The following is a 27496-nucleotide window of genomic DNA, read 5'->3' on the forward strand; positions in this document are numbered from 1 at the left end:
CATAATATTCGGTAAGAAAACTTGCAAGGTTACATCAGAACCCACTGGCACGAATTAATTTTCGCATTGCACGAAAACGGGAAATGGGTCGCCATTTTTGTAGATTATTACGAAGTTTCCTTTTGTGCAAGTTTCGAACTAGTTGCAAAGTAAGACACAAGTTTTATAGAAACTGGGGTAAGTAGCTTACGATTTACGGATGCAGTGAAAAATTAATGCGTTTATTTCGATGCTCGTATAAAATCCTGAGAAAATAAATATATTTACACAATACACACATCGCTATCTAGCCCCTTAAGTAAGCGTAGGTTGATTTATAGGTACTAAGATAGCTAATGTATGTAATACTTATCTTTAATCTATACTAATATTATAAAGTTGAAGAGTTTGTTTATTTGTTTGTTTGATTGAACGCGCTAATCTCAGGAACTACTAGTCCGATTTGAAAAATTCTTTCAGTGGTAAATAGCCCATTTACCAGGGTGAAACAACGCGGCGTCAGCTAGTCTTTAAATATAAAAGCGAAGTGTATCTCATCACTAATTATCGAAAACTACTTTCCATATAATTAAATTTTGCTGCGATATAGTTAATAGTTAGTAGACGTTTAATTTAACCGGATTAAAGAGACCTAATGGCCAGAGACGTTATAGCCCAGTGGATATGACCTCTGCATTCGATTCGGAAGGCGTAGGTTCGAATTCGGTCCGGGGATGCACCTCCAACTTTTCAGATATGTGCATTTTAAGAAATTTTAAGAAAATTTCTGAGCATAAATAATTAAGAAACCATGGAATTTAGATTATGGTTGCTTTAAGAGGTAGCAGATTTTAATCGTCTAGTCCCTCAATAGTATAATTCGTACATTTGAAGTTAAAAGTTAATGTAAATTTTGTTTTTTTTTCAGGTAAGTCACTACCTTTTAAGGTTACACGATGGTAAATTTTACCACCCCACAGGTAAATTTTATAAAATACTAAATCTTTATTTGATCAATGTTTTATATTCGAAATGATTTTGCGTGCCTTATAAAGGTGATAACCTAATTGTACCTAATTACTAGACATAATTAAATAAGATCTACCTAATAGAAATGTTTGCAAATATGTGTAATTATATTGATTCTGATTTTTATTACTAAATATTTCATAAAGTTAATTTTGTGATGTTAATTAATCGGTAAAGAGGAATGTAATCCAACGAAATCGTCAAGACACCTTTCAATTGAGAGCTAACGTAAAAATCCAATCAATTTTCACAATTCATTAGTTGGAGCTAATGTTCGACCGCTACAGAGTCGTTTGGCGAGGACGGAATGTACCCACGTGTTGCTCTGTTAGGGTTGACACGCGTTACCAGGACAAGGGACAAAATGCGGCCTTTTTACCCTAGTGCCGGAATGTATGCGTGATACAACACTTCAAGCATAGAACATAGAACGGTATAGCTATGAATTAGAGGATTACACTGTCGAGTTATTAAACAAGCCTTTATAGAATGCTAACGATCTGGATTTAAGTGTATGTTTGTGTGATTTTTGTCTAATTCCTTAGCTTAAATAGTTTGACGGATTTCTGAAAGAGTCTGCACACAAATACTATCATATTTTGACTTTGTATGCATCCTTAGTGCTATTACTTGAAATTTTGTGGCGGTTAATGGTAGGAGTCCACAGATCTGCACTGCACTGAGATGCATCGTATCGAACGGATTTTAGTGTTCATTGTATAGAAAGTCATACAAGTGTGTCCACTGATCACATCAAACGGAATTCTTCTTCCGTAACATTAAATTATTATTAAACAATAAAAATCCGTTTGATGCGATGCGTCCGATTCGTACAATACGATTCGGATAAGTGGACGTCTACGTTAAGTGCGTACAATCACATGCGGTTGCATATTACACTGGAAAGACTGCTTGTTGCCCTCCCAGTTAACCCCGCCTATAATATTCTCTAAAGCTGTTTTGAATGTCTTTGAAAGAAAGTAAGTTTCCTAAAGCAGAAAGACAGACGGCGCGATCCATAGTCTAATAGCCTGCCGTTAGGCATTATACAGAATGTCCCGTAAATATTACGACATATCTACAGGTTGATAGTTGAAACAAGACTTTTAATAAAATAACGCAATATATCAATTTTTAATGGTTAACGCAATATATCAATATTTAATGGTTTATCATATGATTTACTTACTTTAAACCCCCTTTCGCACGAATGCTTTTTAACGGACGTTTAAAGCGTCCAAATACAACAAATGCATTCCCAGTAGGTATATGTTCGCACGCCAGCGTTTTTAAAACACAACGCTTTTTCGAGCAGTGTTTCATTTTCAATTTTGGGCGTTGGAAAGACCTTCGTACTATATTTGAACTCTTTTTAACGTCCGTTAAAAAAAACTCTAGTGCGAATGAAGGCGGAGAGTTATCGAGTTTTGTACGGAGCAAGAAGTCAATTTATTCCTATCATTACTGACGCTCGAGGAATAGTCTAGTACGTATCTGTCCCATGGAGTTTCAATCTCAGGGTCATCACAGTTCGTGGCACACAGTTCAGAGCGGGTCGGCCGGGGTCAGTGTAGTTGGTTCATTTAATGGTGCCAGAATGGTGGGCGCTGTTAGACGGATGTAGTGGGATCTAGATAACGGATTCGTTTATCTGTGATAGTGATTTAAGGAATGTTTTATTGAGAGATTTTAAGTTGAAGTAACTTTTTAATTGTTTTTTAACACGTTTAAAGTTTTCTACGGCCTCCGTGGTGCAGTGGAATGCGCTGTGAATTTACAAGATGGAGGTCCTGGGTTCGATCCCAGGCTGGGCCGATTGAGGTTTACTTAATTGGTCCAGGTCTGGCAGGTGGGAGGCTTCGGCCGTGGCTAGTTGCACCCTACCGGCAAAGACGTACCGCCAAGCGGTACGTCTTTGCCGGTATGACATGTAGAAACCGAAGGGAGTGTGCATTTTCATCCTATTCTTAACAAATTAGCCCGCTTCCATCTTAGATTGCATCATCACTTACCATCAGGTCAGTCAAGGACTAACTTGTAAAGAATAAAAATAAAAAAAGCTAACTATTATAGTGGATTATGTGGCAATATTGCAGTGTTTTCTCACCCTGTGGCCAAAACTGGAATGAACTTCTGAGATGGCCATTTTGCAAAACATTATACTGCGCGATAACAGCGACACACACACCGGGCCAGCTGGCCTTTTTACTAATTTGGACTTTATTTATAATCCTTAATGGGTTGTAAATAAACACCGAGAACTGTCATCTACCTTCTGTATGATATCTACTTACGAAGGGATGTCAGTAGGAACCGGAATCGAATGACATTTGATAATATACTCAATTTAGGATATCATTATGTCAACTAACATACGTCATTATATTATGTTTGTGTACATGTCAGGGCTTTACACTTGACAGCGATCTTTGTAGATTTTGTTTTTTAAAAAATAATGTATGTCCATATGACCAATATTCCCTTTCACCTCCTAAATTACCTGTAAAGACTGGCGCAAACCAACTGGTTTGTTAATAGGATAGCTACATTGTAGTCATCGCATTCTTTCTAGCTACGAGTTATCGATAATTTCTACATACATATAATAAAGAGTGGGTACGATAAAACTTTACCGGGCAGAGACAAACCCATAAACATCTTGGTGTCGAGTCCGTCCCTTTAATCATGGAGCTATTCGCCCAACCGTCTGGACCGACGAGGCGTGGTCGTCTATCTAAAACGAAACACATTTATTATCCATTTCTACATGAGCTCCACTGGAAATTGTTCAAAGGAATTATTTTGATCCGTTCAAATTGGCGCGTCCGCCGCGAGCCGAAATACCCTTTTAAATAACATCACCGCATTTACATACGTGTACAGATGAGGCTCTAACTCGGATATCCGTTTTTCATTCGTGAAAATCAACAGACCCGCAAAAGCCACTAATCAGACCTTCCAAAAACTTCTATAAACAAAATTGTAACGACGCTGGCGACGGTTTACACTAAGTCGTCGAAATATCTTTGTGCTATCATTATCTTCGTCATTTGCCGATGGAGTCCACTGCTGGACGTAAGCCATTAGTGTGTCTAGTGGCAGTTTTCAATGGTTTCATACTGTGACTATCGCGTAACCGTAAACGCAAATTTCTAAGGAATTTAAACAGTGGTGCACTAGTGCCACTAGATGGCGCTAGATTTGTTTACGGTTACGTGATCGTCAACTTATGAAAACATTGAAAACTGCCACTAGGCACCCTGTAAGGAATTCCAAACCCCTAGAGTTTTAAATAGCTTGCAACTAATTGCATTTTGTGCTGTTAAATGGTCATAAGTCATATTTCTTCTACTCGTTTATATGCGCAATATCACCTTATGCTAGCTACATCCAATACTATGTGCATGACATCATACAGTTTGTGACCAACATGGTCAGTTTTATCGGATGTCAAGCCATTAGCGCTGCAGGCATGTGAGCTTATAGGATGGATATATAAGTGGACATTAAACTGCATTATTACTTCACATAAAGTGAGAAATTCGCAAGTTAATAATTCAACTGAAATTTTATAATTAAATATTACGTTAATACGATTCGATCTTTAGAGCTCTGCACCGCTACTTCGTCGATATCTGCACTGAAAAGATGTGAATTGAGCTTCATTCTTCAGGTTCAGTTTTCCCCGCCACCTTTAATATGGGCGTCTTCTAAGCAAACGTGTTCCACTATCTGCATCATCATATATCATCTTAGGCTTGATTGCAGCTTATAACACTAAAAAGTAGATTGAATCTAAGGATAGTACAATATCAACCAGACTACACTTACCCAGATAGAAACGAAAGTTACATCAGCAAGTTGCCGAGAGAATTAATTATTTCTGTGAAGAACTAAAGTGCTCTTTACACTCACTCGTAACTACGCGTCTATTATCACATTGTCGCCACGGTTCGCGCGACGTCGTCCCGTCACAGATGTGAACGCATGTAGCGTTTCAAAGCGCAAAAACCAAATCCGGCTTAAGAGTTACAATTTTCCACGCCGCATTTAATCACCTCGGAGTGGCGTTCACCTAATTTCCACTCGGTGGAATAATTTATCCACGAAGACCTTTGCACATTTTATTAGTGATAGACGGGACAAAGTAGACATCTGTGATCCTAGTGGGAGTTTTCAATGTTTTCATACTGTTACTATCGCGTTAACGTAAAAGGCTTCGGCTATCAAATGACCTTTCCTTTTTTCTAATGATTTTGTTTCTTAGTAATAACAGAGTAGTTACCTCGGAAAGCATATTAAGCCGTTGATTTCGTTTATTATTAATTCTAATACCATCAGATGAGATTGTAGTCAAGGGCTAACTTGTAATGAATTAAAAATAAGTGTCTGTCAGCTCCGACGCACGAATGGAGTTTACTCTTTCAGATTGACTGTCTAAATAGGTGTACGTTGTCCCGCAGTATACACTATGTATGTCTCAATACCTACGCCTGAAAAGTCAAAGGTGCGCAGAATAGGTTGCGCACTAAAAACGTAACTCTGTCATTCGTTCATCGAATTTTAATGCCCATATCTTTTTCATACCGGGGGCTATATATTAAAAATCGATTCTTAAGGAGTCATCATCATCATCATCATCATCATATCAGCCGATGGACGTCCACTGCAGGACATAGGCCTTTTGTAAGGATTTCCAAACATCACGATACTGAGCCACCTGCATCCAGCGAATCCCTGCGACTCGCTTGATGTCGTCAGTCCACCTGGTGGGGGGTCGGCCGACACTGCGCTTACTAGTGCGGGGTCGCCATTCCAGCACTTTAGGACCCCAAAGTCCATCGGCTCTTCGAACTATGTGCCCCGCCCATTGCCACTTCAGCTTCGCAACTCGTTGAGCTATGTCGGTGACTTTGGTTCTTCTGCGGATCTCCTCATTTCTGATTCTTAAGAAGTAAACTTCAAAAATATCATCTGATTGTGTTCGTTATTTGTGTAGGACAGAAAGGCTACTATTACTTGAGGTAAGTATTTTTTGAATGTTTGTAACAGCCGCTCTACATAAAGTCTACTTATCCGTGTTGATCCTCTTTGTCGCGTCTCTAATGGAATATTCAGACTGACATTAGCAGTGTTAGGGGAAGTGCAGACGGCGCTTATGGGTCCGTAGCCCGAGATAAACTAATGGTACACGAATGGTGCTCCACATGTACCTAACGAACGAGATAAGTGATAATGGTGAGCCAATCTGCATAATGTTCGGTAGTAACACAAATATATTTAAATGTTTACTAGTTTCCGCACGCAGATTTGCTCGCATGGTTATTTTGTCCCATTTAACGGAAATAGTGGCCCACCAAACCGCACTGGAGCAGCGTGGTGGGTCTAAACTCAATATACTCCTTTTTAATACTTCATACTTACTTCCTTCTTAACTTCCTTGGAGGAAGGCTGTTAAATAGGCTAATGAGGTTGGCAGTTTTTTAGATGAGCTCTGCAAAATCAAAGGTTCACAATTAAAATAAAAGTAAAAAATATTGAATTTAATATTGATTACCAAAAACCTTAATTTTATTCCTCAAAAAATAAAGTTAAAGGGAAATCTAAGTAATGCCTAAACCTTTAAATAAAACACGAGAATTGGGTTCTGGTTTAGTAGTTTTAAAGAATAAAAAAGTATCACAAACAAAGTAAGTTACAGTTACTTTTGTAATGGTTATTAAAATTTGTAGTTGATCCGAATATAAGACGACCTTTACCAACCTGGTTACTGGATAAAAAGATTTTTAAATCAAATTAAACATATTACCAATGGGTTGTCTACATCACTTCAGTTCGGATATAATTAATTAGCATTTTTTTTAAACTTTTTACTGGTTTGACTAATATATGAATTCCATACTAATCGAGTGATATTTGATCAAACTAGGTGTTTGATCAAATATCTAATATAATAACAAAGAATTATTACCGTTTTTAAACTATTTTAATTCAAAAAAATCGGATTCAGAAAAACTCTTAAAAGGCGTGTAACGTGTGAAGGCACCGTTATATCTGCTGATACCGAATCCGGTATTCATAATGTTGTAATAGCGAAGTTTGCCTTTCAATGTCTGCTCCTTATTGGATTAACCTCACCGATGTGCTGGCGTGTAGAGTTATTCGCTCGCCGATTTTAATAATATACGATTTCAGAATATACGAAGACTTTTGGATCGTAATTTTACTTAACCCTCGCACCGGAAAGTGTAGTGTTGGTCGGTTGCAGGGAGCCGATGGATGTTGTCGGCTCGATACCGTGGCGTTTGGAAGTCCATGCCTATGTCCAGCTGTAGGGGTCCATTGGCTGTTGATGATGATGATGAACTTTACTTGATACTTTTGAAAAACCGATAAATCCAAGGAAGAGCGTCAACATGACTTTTTTTTTAAATCTTTACAAGTTAGCCCTTGACTACAATCCCACCTGATGGTAAGTGATGTTGCAATCTAAGATAGAAGCAGGCTAACTTGTTTAGAGTAGGATGAAATCCACACTCCTTTCGGTTTCTACACGACGTAGTACCGAAATGCCAAATCGCTTGGCGGTACGTCTTTGTCGGTAGAGTGGTAACTAGCCACGACCGAAGCCTCCCACCAGCCAGACCTGGACCAATTAAAAAAACCTCAATCGGCCCACCCGGGGATCTAACCCAGGACCTCCGTCTTGTAAATCCACCGCGAATACCACTGCACCATGGAGGCCGTCAACTTGAGAAGATCCTTTACGAACTTTTGCTTCGAAACAATATCTCATTCATGTTGACACTAGCGGTCGCCCACGACTTCGTCCGCCCTTAGACCTGTAATCCCTGTCGCTAAATTCGTTTTATGCGGACGTCTACTAACTATTAACTATATCCTTACCAAATTTCGTTTTCTACGACAAACGGCTTTTGAGACTTCGCGACGACGAAGCGACCTTTCGATTTTATACTCATTTAGATTTTAAGACAATTCTCAACGAACTTACGCATCTGCTCAAATAAAAAAAAACATTTTTTTCCTTTGTCAGTTTTAGTATACTTAATTTATACATCATAATTCATAACTCATCATCATCTAGTTAGCGTATAATAACAGGTTTAACGTGCTCTCCGAAGTAAGTTGCAACATCAGCAGAACCAACATACCAACTTCAGTCACCTCGGACAGCTACTGAGAACTGCTCGGAAGAAAGATAAGTTCTATAATTCGTAAATAACCTCTTTAATTAAAGCCACATATAGTCGTACCATTGCACCAGCAAACTAGTAAAAACATTCTTCATTATTACCCTAACAGGACCAGTAGTACTATTCTGTAACGATGATTTGTAGGTATAACTCGCAAGTGCGAGTTTCAAATTCACCTGTATCTTTCTTATTCTATAGTACCTAATGTGAAACTAGCTCTAGGGAGTTAAAAAATTATCGTTCCAGAACAGCGCTACAGGCTTCCTTCGGTATATGAGAGATTGCATGGAGCTTAGATCCACCACACTGCTCCAGTGTGGGTTGGAAGGCTTAAAGAAATAGTATCATCATCATATCAGCCGATGGACGTCCACTGCAGGACATAGGCCTTTTGTATCTTGTAACATCACGATACCGAGGCACCTGCATCCAGCGAATCCCTGCGACTCACTTGATGTCGTCAGTTCACCTGGTGGGCGGTCGACCAACACTGCGCTTACTAGAGCGGGGTCGCCATTCCAGCACCTTGGGACCCCAACGTCCATCGGCTCTTCGAACTATGTGACCCGCGCATTGCCACTTCAGCTTCGCAACTCATTGAGCTATGTCGGTGACTTTGGTTCTTCTGCGGATCTCCTCATTTCTGATTCGATCACGCAGAGATACTCCTAACATAGCTCGTTCCATCGCCCGCTGTGTGACTCTGAGCCTTCTTATGAGGCCCATAGATCAAGTCTCGGATCCATAGGATCCACTGGCAACACGCACTGATCGAAGAAATAGTAAGTAACAAATAATTTAATCACAACATAATCATCATTTCCCGTACTTAGTAGGTAGTCTCATACTCAGTAGTCTCCCGTAACACTTAGGTATGAAACCTATTCTTACCTTAAGGAAAACGTCTTTACTCACTCGACCTATTTACACCCCGTCTATACCTACCGTCCCATGTACTAGTGTCCTCTCAAAGGGCTCTCAATCGTCCCACGGGTGGTCGGCGCTCACAAAACGTCTCACACTGTCAATACCGGTGCCCTGATTGAAATTCCATTATCAGGGCCCCTCTGGCTACAGTACAATCTTTTGGAGGAGGTTTCATATAAACTGGGGTCCGTGGCGTGTTACTTGTAATAAAAATTCGACACCAAATTTAAATGAGTTTAATTTGAAGTAGGTTTAGTTTATAAGATTTGTTGAAATATCAATTCTGTCTGTTTGTAGTTGTACTATCATACCAAATTCTTCACAATATTGATTTTTCACATGTCTATATTATTGTGCTTTCTTATTTAAAGTCATTTAATCAAAATAAATTATTTTCTGAATATATCCCATATTTTGTAGAGGAGGATAATCCGACCTACAGACCTGCAGTTTTAACTCTACAATCGAAGTGTTCAGTCCGTCAGTTATAACTGTACAGTTTTATATAATGATTTCGATCAGTTAAAACCGCACAGTTCAAATTGAATGTCTGTAGCTCGGGTAATATACACCTATTAATTTTTTTTTAAACGGTATTTGTGTTTGTGTGCATAAAGTTGTTTTTTGACATAATCCTTAACTTTTTGTGACTCGTAACCTACGTAATACCTGTGATGTGAACCGACCCTCCTGAGAGCTTTTTCCTCTCCGCTAAGTTCGGCTTTCGGGCTTTGTATCGCGCGGATTTACCGACACCTTTTATGAAGGGCATAAGAATTGCGGCTCCGCTGCGGATTCGGCTTAGAAACTCGCCTTTGAGAGTGTTTGCCAATTTCTGAGCGGCTCATTTATATTTTACACCGAGTACGCGCTACGTGGCGGGCGGTGTGTTTGTGTGTTTGTATAAGATGTTATTTATCTGTTGAGTGTAAAGTTATACTAAAGGGGCTTTTTAAGTTAGGTTTTAGGGTGGTTTATGGGGTATGTATATTTAATTTTTTTCAAATAAGAAGTAGAAATTAAACAAATGGTCTGGTGAATTTCCAAGCTTTTCAAGAACAAATTCTAAATATGAAACAGAAAAAAATGGTAAAATAAAACGCGTTAGAAATGACTGTAAAATATCAGTTGTATCATACCTTCATATTTAAAGATTATATGTTACTAGCGAGTCGAAACTGAGGCGAACAAAATTGACTAGTGGTCTTATTTTATTTAGTCGCATAGTAAAAAACTAATGTTATTTAAACAAGTAATACCTAAATATTGTCTACAATATCGAGTATTCAAGTTCAAAAACAGAAATATATAATGTAACTAAACAAAAAAATGTGCTTGTGTGCGCTCAGTGGCGTAGGTAAATTCGGATAATTTTTGGGGTGATTTTGTAGGCACGTAACTACATATAGTGTAAAATCTTATTTCGTGTTCTATGTTGCTATATTAACGAAATAACTTATTAATATGTACCAGTTCCTATTTTGTTGTCTAAAACAATTTTTGGCATGTCAAATTCATGTCTAATATTCTTTTAGTTTTAGATAGTTAGAGTAATATTCTTTATTTTAAGTGTAAGTACATTATTTGAGCCTCAGATACTGTGGTATACTCTGGTTGGGCGGACACCTCACACTTAACTCACTTAAGTGTCATAATGCGTAGCGGTCAGCCATTTATATAGAAGTTCGGACAGTCTGAAACTGCCTTAATTGGAATTGATAATGTAGTTGGGAATAGAAAGCCTAATGACAATTTGTGGTGGTGCGGCATCGCCATACTACTAGATATGTAATGTTAAGAATAATAGGTTAAATTTATTCTGATAGTGATTGTTACTGTAAAATGTTATCAGCCTAAGAATACATATCATCATTACAATATGGTCCTTCCTACTAATTAATAAAGTATATAATAATAATAAAGCTTTATTTAATTTCATATAAACCTAAAAACTAAAAAATACATCATCTTAAATTACATATACATGTACAGGTTATAAAAGTAAAGTTGTTCGTCTAAATTTAATATTTACAAGATTTTTCGTTTCTTTTTAATTAAAGTTTTATATGAACACCCTGAGGGTAAAAGCCTCCTCCAATGTTTTCCACCTTTTCCTATCTTTAACTACATCTTACCATTTGACTCCTGCTTGCGTCTCTATTTCATCTGCCTATCTAGCAGCTGAGCGGCCTCTCGCCCTGTAAATTGTGCCTAGTAAAATATATAATTGCTACTAATTAATATCTAAAATACAAAAGTAAATAAATAACTTAATATGAGCCCTATCCTCCATATTGCCGCTTTAAGTAATAAGAAACCAATCAATCATTATTAGTAATAAAGTGTCTCCTCAAAACTCGTTTAAGTTCAAGATTTCTTTTCATTTCATTTTCATCCGATTACAAAGTTGAATGAATCCGTCTGTAGGCAGAGAGCTTACACGTGGAACTTTTAAATCAAAGAAACAGAGTATTTAATTGATTGATGCGAGGGGCGTATTATTGGTAGAGACGGCGTTTACAATTCTACTTTTGTTTCGGTCCTTATGGTGATTTATGAGAAGACTAGCGTTCGCTCGTGGCTTCGCTCTATATAACGGACTAGCTGACGCCGCGCGGTTTCATCTGCGTGGTTCTCGTTCCCCTAGGAGTACGGGGATAATATATAGCCTTCCTCGTAAAATGAAATAATTTTTCAAACTGAAACTGAAATAATTTTTCAAAACGGACTAGTAGTTCCTGGGATTAGCGCGTTCAATCAAACAAACTCTTCAGCTTTATATATTAGTATAGAAGTATAGATATAGATTTAATAAAAATAAAAGAATCGAAATTTGATGCACCGTATTGTTCATAGAACAGACACAACAGAACGTCTTGCTCATAATGAATTTTCGCAAAAGAAGAGCTGCTTCTATTCGATGTAGATTTCCATGATCAATTTTTGATTCGGGCCAGGTTTTTGTATTTTAATCCATAGGTATTAAGCAAAGGTTGTAAAGTAAAGAAAATACTTCGTTTCCTTGATTTCTGTTTATTATTACAGATTTGCTTTAATTTTCTTTAGAACTAGAACCAATACCAATGTTTACAAACGATATAAACCGAAAAATTCATCACTTTTCAAAACAAAAGTATAAATATATATAAATATAAAATGTAAAATCTTTTGATTTTAATTTTTTTTTTGACTAACACACACTTTTTTTAAAATATATAAAAACTAATAAACTCAACTAAACTATTATAATTATTTAACTAAACAATTTTCATTCGATTTTCATAAGAAGATTAAGCTTAGCTCTGACAAATTCGCGACGGTCCCCCAGTACCGGACAAATTTCATATACCATAAGTTATTCCTAATCAAGCATCACCAACACTTATCAACGTCAAAGCCCAGAACAACCCCCTTTAATTGATTGATGCGAGGGGCGTATTATTGGAAAAAGGCCGCGTTTACAATTCCACCTCTGCGCCGTCCCCGTGTTGATTTACGAGAATGCCTTCGCGCTACCTGCCTGTTTATCCGGGGTTTAAATTCGATTTATACACTCGTGATAATATTTTTAGAAAATTTCGTGGTCTTTCGCGGACAAAAATGTCTCTACTAAACTAAAAAGCAAAAAATTACATCGTACTATGTGCTAACTTCTTGATCAGCTTGAAGGCGGTACCAAGTTAGTGATGTATTAATTCAAGCCGTTTAAATCATAAAGATTTTCAGACATTTCTCTCAGATACGGCTTTATTTAATTAAAACAACACTAACTTGGTACCGAATTTTCATCCTCCTCCTAATAAGTTAGCTCGCTTCTATCTTAATTTGTATCATCACTTACCATCAGATGAGATTGTAGTCAAGGGCTTATTTGTAAAGAATAAAAAAATACAACCGACTTCAAAATCACAAAAATGTTTCTACTAAACTAAAAAGCGAAAAATAACATCGTTTGTGCTACCTTCTGATCACTTTGAGGGGGGGGGACAACTACGCGGGTGTGAAGTCGTGCGTGCAGGGCATACTACCCCCCTCCCGGCCCGCGCGGACCATCGGGAGTCTTACGAATTAATTTGCCAAGCTATAAGATAGTATTAAACCATCCATCTTAAGTCTGCTTCAATTTTCATATTTATTACAGTTTGGAACTTTGCGAAACAGTATTTTAATTTTGAATGTAAATTCTAAGACTTTGGTCAGTTTAGAAACTAAATTATCTTTTTTAATTTCGTTATAATTTTGAGAGCTTTTAGTTAGGTACTGCTTTTTTATTATCTACTGAAATATTAACTTCAAAGTACAACGATCTTCGCCGAAAGCTAGCAACTAATTTAAGTTTAACATTAACTTGTTGAGTAACTAAAACTTTGAAGTATTTTATGTCTTTTCATCCGTGAGAATACGGGAATAAAAATATAGCCTATTCACACACTCACAAATAACAATTGCATCGCTTATTTCCACGGCATCGTCGTTGTTAGTGATATTTTATTTTTGACATCCCAAAGAAATAAAATTTAAATTGAAAAAAATTGTTATAGGTGAATATTTATATCTAATACTCGTCGAATTACATATACGAGTATTAGATCTGACGAGTATTAGACCTCTGCCTCCGATTCCGGAGGGTGTGGGTTCGAATCCGGTCCGGGGCCTCCAACTTTTCAGTTGTGTGTATTTTAAGAAATTAAATATCACGTGTCTCAATCGGTGAAGGAAAACATCGTGAGGAAACCTGCATACCAGAGAATTATCCTAATTCTCTACGTGTGTGAAGTCTGCCAATCCGCATTGGGCCAGCGTGGTGGACTATTGGCCTAACCCCTTTCATTCTGAGAGGAGACTCGAATATGGGTTGATGACGACGAGTATTAGGTAACGGAATCACACTCCAGAAACTTGAAACCTAGTTTTTAAGCAATATGTGCCTGTGATAACAGATTAACTTTATATCATTATAGTAGTTGGGTTTGTTATGGCTAGCGTAATTCAAGAAAGTACTGCTGCAGTACCTACTTGCCTACCGCCATGTAGAATCCCAGTGTGTGTGTGTGTACCTTTAAGGTACATGTGACGGTGAAGTAACAGGCACACATTATAAGGCTAAAAACCTCAGAATCACGAGCGCAATCAAGGAGACGCAATAAAAGAAGTTGCGCGTTCGGGATTGTGCCCTGACCAAGTGATAAGTACCAAAAATATATTCGTAACATCATAAATTGCATCCGCTATACTTGACATCAGCCGGCTTGTTCCTTTAACTAATAAAATTACTGTTAAAATAAACAACTATCAACACCCTGCCATACCCATGAGTCGCAACAGTGTATATTAAGTTATTAAGAATAAATTTTTACTGTGAGTAGAATTATACAAATGATTCCAAAAAGTTAGATTGTTAAATAAAAATATAATTTTAGTTGATAAAATGTGATCACCAATTAATTCACCCTGACATCTTAAATACGAATATTACAACGCGGCCTTTGTCCTTTAGGAGTTAATTAAAAAGTCTATACTAACTTTTATATTTACAAAGAAACAAATTATCCCAGCACTCGGAAAATTGTAAACAAAACAACTAGGCGATTTAATTTAACGTTAACAGCAATTCCACAAATGTTATGGTGCCTTCACACGGTGCGAGATAATTTGAATACATTTTTAGTTTAGAATAATTGAAATCTATCCCTCTCTTTCTATAGTATTGTGTTAGACAGAGAGATAGATACGAAATTGAGATTTATAAATACATCGTTCCAAAATAGAACTATTGAACCAGTGTTTGATTAAGACATCATTTATTAGCATATTTTAATGGCTATCAATAAGGTCAGGTCACTGTCTTTGTAAAAGAAAAAAAAAATAATGACGAATAATGAATATCGATTTATAAATATGTTCCAGACTAGAACTACTGAACCAGTGAATTGTTTGAATATGACATTAATTTCATTAGCATATTTGTATGGTTATCAACAAGGTCAGGTCCTTGTATAAGACGAAAAAATAACTATGAATGATATATACATTTAAACGAAAATTAATTAAATTAAGTAAATAAGGGTGAGAAAGTGGACTGTTTATCATATTTTAAGACGTGGGTAATACTTTTTTAAAATTAAAATATTTTATAAAATGGTTACAATATTCAGCATGTAAGCGTATTATATAACGCTCCGTGTGAAGCCACCTTTACAGTTTCGGACAAGCCCTCAGGCGAAAATTCTCAAGGAATATCAGGCTCCAGTTGAGATTTCATTTTATGAATATAAATTTAAGATTTTCGAGCTCATTACTCTCATCGGTGATTTAAAAAGGTCTGGATCGCCGTCGCCCAACGGTTTCCTTTTGTGCGTAGCTGGCTACGGCGTAGAAGTCTACGGCGTAGAGGTAACGTAGCGTTTAATTTTGCCTTTGTAACTTTTAGCATTGTATACGGCCTTTAAAATTGTAATAAATAACTTGACCTAATTCAAACAGCTGTATATTATTTTGAGTTTAACTGAAAATGAGATGATTTTTGTAATATTTTCCAGTTATTTATTTTTATTTTTGTTTAATTAATTAGTTTTAACTTTTATTATCTGTACTAAATTCAAGTTGAAAATTCGGTTTGAATACAGATATACTTACACACTTTCACACTTTCACACACAAACTTTCGCTTTTATAATATTAGTAGGATTGTATGTTGCTATCATGTCACCAAAGTGGTTTAGTTAAAATTAGATGTACAATCTGATGTTTCAATCAAGTATTACTGTAAAATAAGTTAAAATTGAAAATTTTTGAAATCTTCCGATAGTCCTGAGCTTACGTATGATAAACAGAAACCTATCAGAAATACTAGGTATCATAATAAAAAATAATGACGATATTTTCGGATTTTCAAAATATCATCACGTCAGCTTTTAACCTATAGAATTGCATCATTATTGCTACATTCATTTATAAACTACAATACCACAAATAAATACTGGAACCCTTCTTATTTACGTGGAGGGTTAAAAAGAGTTTTTTTTCAATTGCTAATAGAATCAAGCAGATTTTTGTAATATTTCATTTCAATGATTACTAAGCACACATTTATATAAATTATTGCCTTCTGACATACAAATTTCACATTTATTAAAAACACTAGATAACCTTAAGAGATTGAAATTAAATTAAATTCGTAGAGGGCGTGAAAAGGGACCCTATTCATCGACCTTGACCGCGATGAAGCAATCATACCGTTGGGAAACGCTTCGTTTGAAGGTAAAATAATGTTTATTAGCAGGCTTATTTCATTTTTTTTTACATATTATGTTTATGTAGATTTAAATATACAGTAAATAAATAAGCAAAATCAAAATATTTTATACGCAACTGCAACTGAATTTATACTCGTACTCAGCTGAATTAATCATTTAATTATTTATTATTATTAAATCAAGCACAAAAGGTCCACGTGCTTTTCTATACACATTCATTCCTTTCTGTATAATTATTAAACTGTGATCCTAAATCTTGATGCCTCCCCCTCTTTTAATACATCACGACAGGCAAATTTAATTTTGTAACTACGTAACACGATTTTATTGAAGTGTGAACTTTGCTGCAGTGGTATTAAGGAAAAGTAAAAGTTGACTAGACATTATTTTGGTTTTGTGGGAAATTCTAAAACCGGTCTTTTGTAGGCAGGTGTAAAAAATGCCGAATTTCGTGGTAACTTTAATGAAACGTGTTCGAAAAAATATATTTCATTTAAATTTTATGTGTCACGCATTCAGGTGGAAACATCAACATTTTAATTTTACAATCGTTTTATATGACAGGCCTCAAAATATATGAGCACTTTACTCAGAAAATAATGAATAATATAAATTAACTTTTACGAAGTGAAACTAATTTTAATAGTATATTTACAAGTGTATTGAAGTTAGGCGGGGATTAAAAAATAGGTTATACTACGAAATATTATTATGTTCTATTTGTACTATTCGCTAACATACAGTTGGCATAACTGTTGGGTTAGTCGATAACGTGGTGTCTTTCAGATATTAAGTTCAACCGAGCTGGTTTGTCATTCTTCACCTTCACAAAAAGTGAACAAGTAATAACTCTTAGCATATTTTATATGAAAAACTATGCCTTTGGTGGCTTTTTGAAAGTGACCGAACCCATCAGAAAGGCATATTCGTAGACTAAATTAAAACTTCTATGCTTTGTGAACTGAGATAAGCCTGTAATTTCGCTGTCAGACATAATTGTGATTCCATTATGTTAGAATTTTGACATGATTTTCACCAATGAAGATGTACAGATGTGGAGTTGTAATATAAATTACTTGCAGATGCCCGCGACTTCGTCCGCGTGGAATTTTGTTTTTCACAAATCCTGCGGGAACCATGGATTTTAGCGGGATCAAAAGTATCTTATTTGTTAATCCAGGGTACGAGTATTATTTATCTTCACTTTAATTTTCAGCCAAATCGGTTTAGTAGTTGCGGCGTTAAAGAGTAACAAACATCCATACAAACTTTCGCGTTTATAATATTAGTCGGTTGTTTTTGTCGGATATATTGACATGATGCCAACTTTCTTGCGCCGCTTAAAGCAATTAGTTATAATTATTATTAATTTAATTAGACCATCGTTTTGGGCAAAAAAATGTAGGCATAAATTCTCTGTTAATAGTGCCAAGTACAAGTGGTTCGGAAGTGAACAATAAATATGTTTTGTTTATTTTTCCGTCATTTCACACAACGTCCTATCATATTGTCTTACACCCGATAATTGATATGACCATTTATTGGCTGTCTTAGTTTATTTGTAGAAATCAAATACGCACTTATTCATTGTTGTAAACATTATCGCAGAGTAAAATATTATTTTGTTCCCTTGTATTATTTTTGTTGTTCGTTTTCACTTTGCCCCAATTTCGTAAGCGGATAAATAATACCAAACGCTGACAGGCGCCTGACGGACGGACCCCAAATGTATTTACGGAGGCTTTCCGGTTGTTTTCAAAAATAATCTAGAATAATATTTTGTTGCATTCCAGCCTTTTTTTACACGACGGGCGTTTGATTGAGTTATGGGTGGATTATTTGGAACAATAACTTGCTTTTTTATTTTAATCTTTTTTTGCCCATGTTAACCTACGTACGTTATCAACCCATATTCGGCTCACTGCTGATCTCGAGTCTCCTCTCAGAACGAGAGGGGTTAGGCCAATAGTCCACCACGCTAGCCCAATGCGAGTTGTTAACTTAACATGGGCAAAAAAAGGGCACTTTGTGGGTGTCAGAGCCTCCTCTTGCAAAGTCTTTATAATTTAGAAATATTTCGATAGGATTCAGATTTAGCACAAAGCAGTGTTTGTTTTTTTGACAGTGCAACAACATGGTAGACTATAGAGCTGATATAATGATAGCATCGAAAGTTTTTTATAGGAAATCTTAAACTTAAAACAACTTAAACACGGGTTTGTTTGTTTTGACAAGTGTTATGACACTACATGTCTATGTAGAATAATGAATTTACATAAAACTTTTCTCAAGTTGTCATATTATTTTAAACATCTTAAGTTTAATAGATCCATAGTATACTTTACTCATTGATGTAATTCTTCATTGTCTATAAAACTTGACAGTGTAACTAGACTTATCTTACTATAGATAAATAGAGAGATAGAGACGAATTCAAAACTTTCTATTTCATCAAAGTCAAAGTCATTTAATTTATTTTAATTAGGCTAAATGTACAAGTACTTTCGCAACGACAAGTTATGATATTATAAGATAAAAATAAAATATAAATGATCGTATAATATATATTTTTTTTTCTTTACAACATACTTAATGGTGATAATAACAATAATAACAATAACTAGTTAAAAATTAAAATTAAAGTTAGGGTGGTTCCTAACGCGCCTTGGTCCGAGATCAAATTATAAGAACATCGGTAGAGAATTAGCGTTACATAACTTAATAAACTGAGTTTTTAAATTATAATGTAAAATTTTGTTAATTCAAATAGCGGGTATTTATTTATCTTCCTAGCGTGACATATGATGGTGATATATGGTGGCGGCGGATTTCCACCATAAACGTATGCAAAACCAACACATGACAATGCCGTAGACGTTCAAAAATGGAACGCATCTGTGAACCCCGTTGCTTACAAAGGGAAAATTGGCGAAAAAATGGCCGCCAGTATTCAAAGGCGGGCATAGAGTAACAAAAACGCGACCGTTTGTGAGGTATAACGAAATTGCGAAACCATGAATGCTTAATGCTCCCAGGGCCGGGGGATTAATTTGACGGTGTTTTCCCATCGGGCAGGAGACGGGATGCATCGGCTTTGGTACTTGCTAAGTGGGGCGTCCATCGGCTTCATATCTGCGAGCAACTTTAAGTATAGATTTAAAAGGGGTTTAAATGTAAACCTAAGTTCGTAAAAGCTTTCATCATCATCATCATCATATCACCCGATGGACGTCCACTGCAGGACATAGGCATTTTTTAGGGACTTCCAAACATCACGATATTTGTTCGGTCCATACAAAGTTTTGCCCGATACTGACCACGCTGGGCATGCGGGTTGGTCAGCGCAGTGCTAGATTATTCGCGCCCATGTCGCTGCTGCCCGATACCGGCCTGAGGCATTTCATAATCTAGCCTTTGGGAATGGATATACCGCCATTCGTCGGTTATATACCGCCATTCGTCGCTTTTAATGTAGGAACACGATCAAGAGGCTGAAAATCTGTGAGGTGTAGCGTTCGACCTACGCACGCTGTTTTAGTGAGTCCATTTAGCTCTTCTCTATTAGTACAAAGTGCTCTAAAAATAGACTGAAAATAATGTGAATATCCAACAAATTCGCATGATTTTATTCGTACAATGCCGTGTAAAATAAAAATAAAATTTAAATTTAAAAAAATGTCTCTATCTTTGATTGATAGATCGTAAATAGCTAGAGCTAAAAAGGTGTTTAAATCTTTCCATAAGCTGGTTATTGCGTCGAAAACATTTTTTTTTTAAATTTTCACGAGCACTCTCTTATCAAGGATCATTTGGATCATTTGGATACACCATTTAGATGCACCTGCATATGTATTCAAATGATTCAAAAATGATGGTCTAAAGTTTTATATGACATTAGATATAAGATATGCTACGTGATTGCATGGACTGTAGATGATCAACTTAACTTAGCTTAATACTGTCATTGCATGTATGGGTGTGGAATCCCGATGGGAGATGAAACGTATCGATTTCATAACATAATAGGATTACGTCTTGCAGATTTGTGCTCCTATTACTTTTCTTTTGTTTCTTTAATTGGGCAAATTTCCCTTACCAATACTTGTTTCCGGTTTCATTTATTCATTTTTATTGGATGATCAATTATTTTACTTAATGTGTGCCCCAATGTATGATCATTAGCAGCTTTTTTTTAATAATTGCTTTTTATAGAAGAGGGGTTAAAACCCACCACGCTGCGCAATGGAGTGCTTAGTTTTCTATCTATCTATCTATCTATCTATCAGATATCACACTAATATTATAAAGGCGAAAGTTTGTGTGTGTGTATATTTGTTCGTCCTTTGCGCTGCTGCTACTCAAGCGATTTGGTTGAAATTTGGAATGGAAATAGATTTTACTCTGCATTAATACGTAGGCTATTTTTCATGCTAAAACTGAAATCCACGCGGACCTGTCGCGGGCGATCGCTAGTAAATGATAATGACCAGGATAGATCTCTTAGGCGTAGGGCTGTAATTGAAAATTTTTACTAAAATTTTCATTGGTAGGTTTCTTACAGGAAGAAAAGGACAACTTTACAACCCAGGATTCAGACCTCGAGGTCTTAAGACACAAACAATGCAGTTGGCTTGCGAATAATAGGTATAAAAACGTGTAACGTGCATTGTCTGTTATTAGCTACTTGGTATCAGGTGTAAGGCGGTTTGTTTAGTCAGATATATAATGCTTATAATCTTTTTGATTTTGAAAATAGTACGATAAAGTTTAAAGTAAGATACATGTGCAAGCTTCCTACATAATCCTTAATTGGAACATTTTCTAAACCATAACTCACCCTCGGCGTTGTTTTTAAATAAAAGGAAAACATAATATGAGCATAAAGTAGAGGAAATCCAATTAAAATTCTTTCAATGCATATTCGTATAAAAGCGCACTACAAGGGTGCAGCATTATGAGTTAATTGCAGACCCATTCAATACCGGGAGGTGAAGAACGCTGATCGCTTCTGTAAGTCCATTGATTCGATATTTAGCACATCCATATATATAAAAGAAAGTCGTGTTAGTTACTCCACTTATAACTCAAGAACGGCTGAATTTTCGGCCGATTTAGCTGAAAATTGGCAGGGAGGTAGTTTAGAGCCAGGAGAAGGACATAGGATACTTTTTATAAAAAAAAAAAAAAAATAAATAAAAAAAAAAAATAAAAGTCGGATTTTCCTTCCTGACGCTATCACTCATGAACGCACGAACCGATTTCCACGGTTTTGCATTCGTTGAAAAGGTCTCGGGCTCCGTGAGGTTTATAGCAAAGAAAATTCAGGAAAAATTTCAACGTAGGGTAGGGGTAGGGCAGAGGTAGTTAAAAGTTTACATCGAGTTTCACGCGGACGAAGTCGCGGGCGTCCGCTAGTAATTTATATAAAACCAAGTCATCAAACATGGAGATTTATGAACCCAAATCGCAGTAACTATTTATTATAGTATTTTTTTTATTAGTATACAGTATATTATTACAATATATTAAGTATTAGTATACAGTATAGTATACAGTATTTTTTTTATTTGTATATAATGCTTCCGAACGAATTTTGTTCTTGAATACTACCTGAGATTAACCATATACTCCTGCGTATATGGTTAATATCATGTTGACATAAATAAGAATGAAGACCATATACGCAGGAGATCGTATAGTGCACAAGTGTGTTGGCAAGCGCAGGTGCACTCTTTATTCCCTCCCTCTCAAAGTCAAGACGACAGAGCGACACGACCGGTGAGAGATCAGACGCAGGACCGACTTTACTTGCTTTCCGAGCACGGGTTTGTACCAACACCGCCAACTTCTGAACTCCAGGTTGCTATTAAGATTATTCTTGTAGAAAAATCCCAATAACGGGACCAATGAGCAATTTTTTATTTTTTTATAGTAATAAATTGACGGATTAGTCAACGAGTGGGCCAACTGCTTAGGCCCACCCGATGGTAAATGGAAACCATTGACTGTAGGCATAATAACACTTTGCAGGCCATGCGAGGAACACTTCCTACAAGTTAAATAATAAATAGTAAAATAGTTTAAAAATCACGCTTGATACCCATATCATGGCGGTGCATTTTGCAATAGCCTGTCCGCCATCTTGGACGTCCGCCATATTGGATTTAAGTCACGTGACTATTTTTTTTTCGTATTCCTGACAGCAAACCCTTTCATTTGATATTCATATCATGGGGGTGGATTTCAAACAGCCAGTCTGCCATCTTGGGGAGGCCGTCATATTGTATTTGTAATGATGTTTCTTAGCTAGTCATGGATTGTCATCAGAACTCAGAGCGTATGCAAATGTTCATCCTAATTGGGAAGTGGGTCAATTTAAGATTCCAAGATTTTCTTAAATACATATTTACATAAATAAGCTAGTGTAAGCGTGTCATTGAAAAGAAACAAATAAATATTTTTGTTTGGATCTCTCGCACATATTGCAACACCATTTATACGTACTTTTCTGTTATGATGGAAATTATTTCTGGCATATAAAGTCGTAATTCTAGTTAATTACATAACCATCGGGGACAAATTAAAGTTTTATATTACCTATGTATTTATAGATAATAAGTTATTGTAACCATAGTATTTTATATACTTATAGACTCTAGGTCCCCTGAGTGCTAAGTCTTTATACGGAACTGTCAATCGAGTTTCTATTTGAAGGGGTCTTTTTCCCCAAAGATGAATGCGTTACCTTCCCACGCGTTGCGTAGGTAAGTGGGTACAGGTAGGCAATAAAGTGGGAATGAAAGAAAAATACGTAAAGGACGTGCCTTCAAGGGAGGTGACGGTAGGAAGGTAGGGTGACAAATTCGGGAGGTTTTGTGGGCAAAACGGGTTATTGCTTTTCCAATGGGTGTAATCCCAAGAGTTTTAAAGTAAATTGGATTTTTTATATTATGAGGAGTTAGTTTTTGATAGCTACGAGTAACTCACCTGATGGTTAATGACTCACTTAAAAACTTGCTAATATCATGGGGATTTTTATAATTGGATTTATTTTGTAGTTTTGTTAATGTATATAGTGTTACTTTGTTAATGTTGTTTACTTTACGTGTAGAAAGACACGGCCATAAGTTAGTAAATCTCTGATCAGTAGCAAGAATTACTTTTCAACATAATTAAATAAACTAATATTCATTGTTAATAAATCTATAATAATTTATTTTTTTCCTAGAAAGAAATAAAGAATGGCGTGACATCAAACATAACAATTGGAGCTCTAAATTCGTCGCAAAAGTACGCAAAGTATATAAATAGAAGCGAATAATCCATAAGGGTGGAAATTTAATTTTTCCTCGGAAGAAAATCATTATCTCGTAATTCAATGGAGTGAATGACCCAAAAGAGACACGAATGAATGAAATAGGACAAAATGAGGCTTGGTTTTTGATTTGGTATATTTATATAGGGTGGTTTAATATTTTCATTGAAAGATGATGACGAGAAAAACAAATTAGTTCACAAACATTTACGAACTTCAGCAAAGTGAAACATGGTTGTATTTAAAATTTTATTACGAAGTAAATCTCATTAACTACTTAATATAATTTTTAAATATCTAAATTATATTTTTAGTTCATTCATTCATTCAGATTAAAAAAAAATACGCCTTTGAAACTTTTTTCCCGTCACCGCAAGAACCTTAAGAAATAAAGTCGTTCCGAGCTTTTTGTGAGTGTAAATATTTTTTTTTAATTTACAATCCTTTCAAAATAAATTGTGATGAAACAAGATTCCGGGATCAGCTCTCTCTAATCCGAAGGCTGATTGCCGCGTTGTTTGTATAAAACCCACCCCCGCTCAATTATTTCGCAATTTATTTTTGGATCATAAAATTGTACGGTATACAAATTTGTTATTTTCGTAAATCAACTTTGAAAGAAAAGCGGAAAATATTCTGTAAGGCAGACGTTTAAAGAAAATTTTATTAATTTAATAATACTACCTACCTACCTTGAAGGATCTTTAGAAGGCTTAATTAAGTGTTATATTATTGTATGGGAACCTCTCGAAATTTCCCTAACCTGTGAAAATTATTGTACGGGAACCCCTCGAAATCTCCCTAATCCGTGAAAATTTTAACTATTTACAGCCTGGTGACAGACGGACGGACATCGGTGTCTTAGTATAGCAATCGTTTTATCCTTTTGGTACTGATCCTTAAAAAATATCATTCTGCTTACTTTCAGGTTAGTTTTTAGGTTTGCGGCAATCTTTATAATATATATTTTTAGTTTTGCACAATAAATGTATTTAATTAGGGTAACGTTTCCTACGACATAAGTCGTACCCCGGCAATATTACAGTATAATTCTTTAAGGGCAACCTTAACCTTCTTATTGTCAATAATATTGGCAATATTATTGAGCACGCTCCCTTACTACTGGCATACACAATGCCTTACACAGAAGCAATAATTTAATTGGTCTGACATCAAGAGTAGTGAATGGAGGCTAATGTCACAAAGGCCTTTATGTCATCAGCATAATGTTCGCCCTTTGTCCTTTGTCCATAATCACGTCGACACGATAATGAAATCCGCGTGCTCTAATTACGTGCTCCCGGTGACAATGGATACAAACAAACGGCCCTGCACGAAAGTGTATAACGTAGATATAATGAAATCTATTCATTTATACAGGGTGCTGGGGAGTATTGCTCATAACTCTGTGGTTATATTCTTTACAGAAAATTAATTAGAAATATTCATATGTTTCTTTTGTAAATAGATCTTTAAATGTATCCCTTACACGCATCCTTATATATATGACGTAGCCAAGTACGTATTTTAAAATGCAAGGATAGATAAAGGCGTGTAATACATGGATAGTCGGAATTATTTTAATTACTTTGTATGAAAACATAAAAAGTTTTTATTTTTTAAGTTAAAAAATATTAGTTATGCAGTTTGGCTCCTTTATGTGGACTCGTTAACACCTTGAAGTTGTGGGAAATACTCCCGAGCACCCTGTATAGGTATATTTTAACGTCTCATTAACCGCGAATGTATGTTGCATACTATGCGTTTTGCGTGATTGTTTGTTTGTTTGAACGCGCTAATCTCAGTACTACCTACCGATTTGGAAAATTCTTTCAGTGTTAGGCCATTTATCGAGAAAGGCTACGGGAACGGAAACCACGCGGGTGATACCGCGCGGCGTCAGCTAGTAATCAAATAAATCTCGAATTAAATTCGGTAACCTAACTATATGTATTTCTATTAGTGCCTTATCAAGTTGTTTTTTGTTGTATTCATTTAATAATCACAGTTAGTATTACTGTAAATTATATCAATGGCAATAATTCAATCCCTTCTACATCAAAATTAGACATGAAACGTCACAAAAACCTTAATATCGGCGCCGTACGCGAGCCCTTTGTCCTCAATAATGGCGCCGACACGGTAATAAAACCGCGGCTAATCTCGTGATCCCGATCCGTTACAATGGGGGCACAAACAACGGATATCGGCGCCCAAACAGATGCTCTGTACATCAGTAATTCCGTACACAAATAATGTAATCTCACGGGTTAGCGTCAGCCGGTTCATTGGGTTTTGACGACCGCTCGGGCGCAATTGGAACTGTCTTGCTTTGTAATGAAGAGGTTCTGGGTTTGATGGTCTGCTTGGGTCAGTTTATTGCCACCATGCTTATCTCCGCCGGTCATCAAACAAAATACTTATCAGTCCATATACATACGAAATCATGTATACAAATACATACAAAACATCATTTTCTAGCATGTCTAACTTTAATAAATTAATAAATCTACAAACCATCAGGTAACATATAACTCGTGCCTTATCTTTAATCACTCATTTTTGGCTGAACACTAGTCTCCTCTGAGAGGGGTTAGGCTAATAATCCACCACGCTAGCCCGATGCCGATTGGTAGACTTCATACACATATAAATAAGAAAATTTTGTGGTATGCAGGTTTTCTCACGACGTTTTTCCTTCAGCATTTGAGGCACGTGATATTTAATTTCTCAAAATGCATATAACTGAAAAGTTACCTTGGACCGGATTCAAACCTACGCCTTCCGAATAGAAGACAGAGGTCATATCCACTGGGGTATCATGTGTTAGCAATTTTAAATATTGGTCTTACTAAGTGTCGTAATACTACGTCATGATACATCTGTACATTGACTTATCATGACGTAGTGTAATATATAAAATTGCTAACACATGGCTCTCGATCAATGCTTTCAACTCAGACCAATTATTGTATAGAACCTGCCTCGCTACACGTTACTTTTCTGCCAAAGCATATGATCAACGATCTAACGCTATTATAAAAACTGTCTACAAAGAATCGATGTTTCATAGTTGTGAATTCGTCGGTTAAAGAGCTGCTTAAAATACATTTCTGTGTAGTTGAAGTGTATAAAAATCGGGCAAGAATTTCTAGTTCAGTATAAGATATACACCAAATCCGAGCTCGTTTTGTTCGGAAAATGACAGACAATTTTGTTCGTGAATATGGGTGCAATACTGGTCCTTCTATAATTGGTCTGAGGCTTTCTAGCATTAAATGTAAAATGTATTATTAACTGAAACAGCTACACAAAATGTTTCACCGCAGTGTAGGCTGCAACATTAGATGTTTGTCTGTGTATACGCGCGTAATATCTCTGCGGGCATTCAAGACACGTAGCGAGGCTTACCCGCCGCGCCGATGTCCCGGATCAACTTGCAGTGCGCCCAGGTGTCGGGGGTTTATTCCCTTCGTACAACTATGATATAACACTTAATATGGCTCCAAACTTATCATAAACTTAAGGTGGAATTATATTTGTCTCACATGTCGTGTCGTGACGCAACAAAACAGAATCGGTATCATTTTGTATGCGACACATCAGAAGACATCACGACTTGTCATGAAGTGTAAAAGTTGCCATACAAAATGTTTTTTTTTTAATAAGCAAGCGCTTAGCTGCAATCATGTCTGATGGTAAAGCGATGATGCAGCCTATGGTGGAACGCGCTTGCCTAGAAGATGCCTATTCACTCTTGACTTGAAAATACCCAT

The sequence above is a fragment of the Bicyclus anynana genome, chromosome 16 (assembly GCF_947172395.1).
Source record: "Bicyclus anynana chromosome 16, ilBicAnyn1.1, whole genome shotgun sequence".
Taxonomy (NCBI): domain Eukaryota; kingdom Metazoa; phylum Arthropoda; class Insecta; order Lepidoptera; family Nymphalidae; genus Bicyclus; species Bicyclus anynana.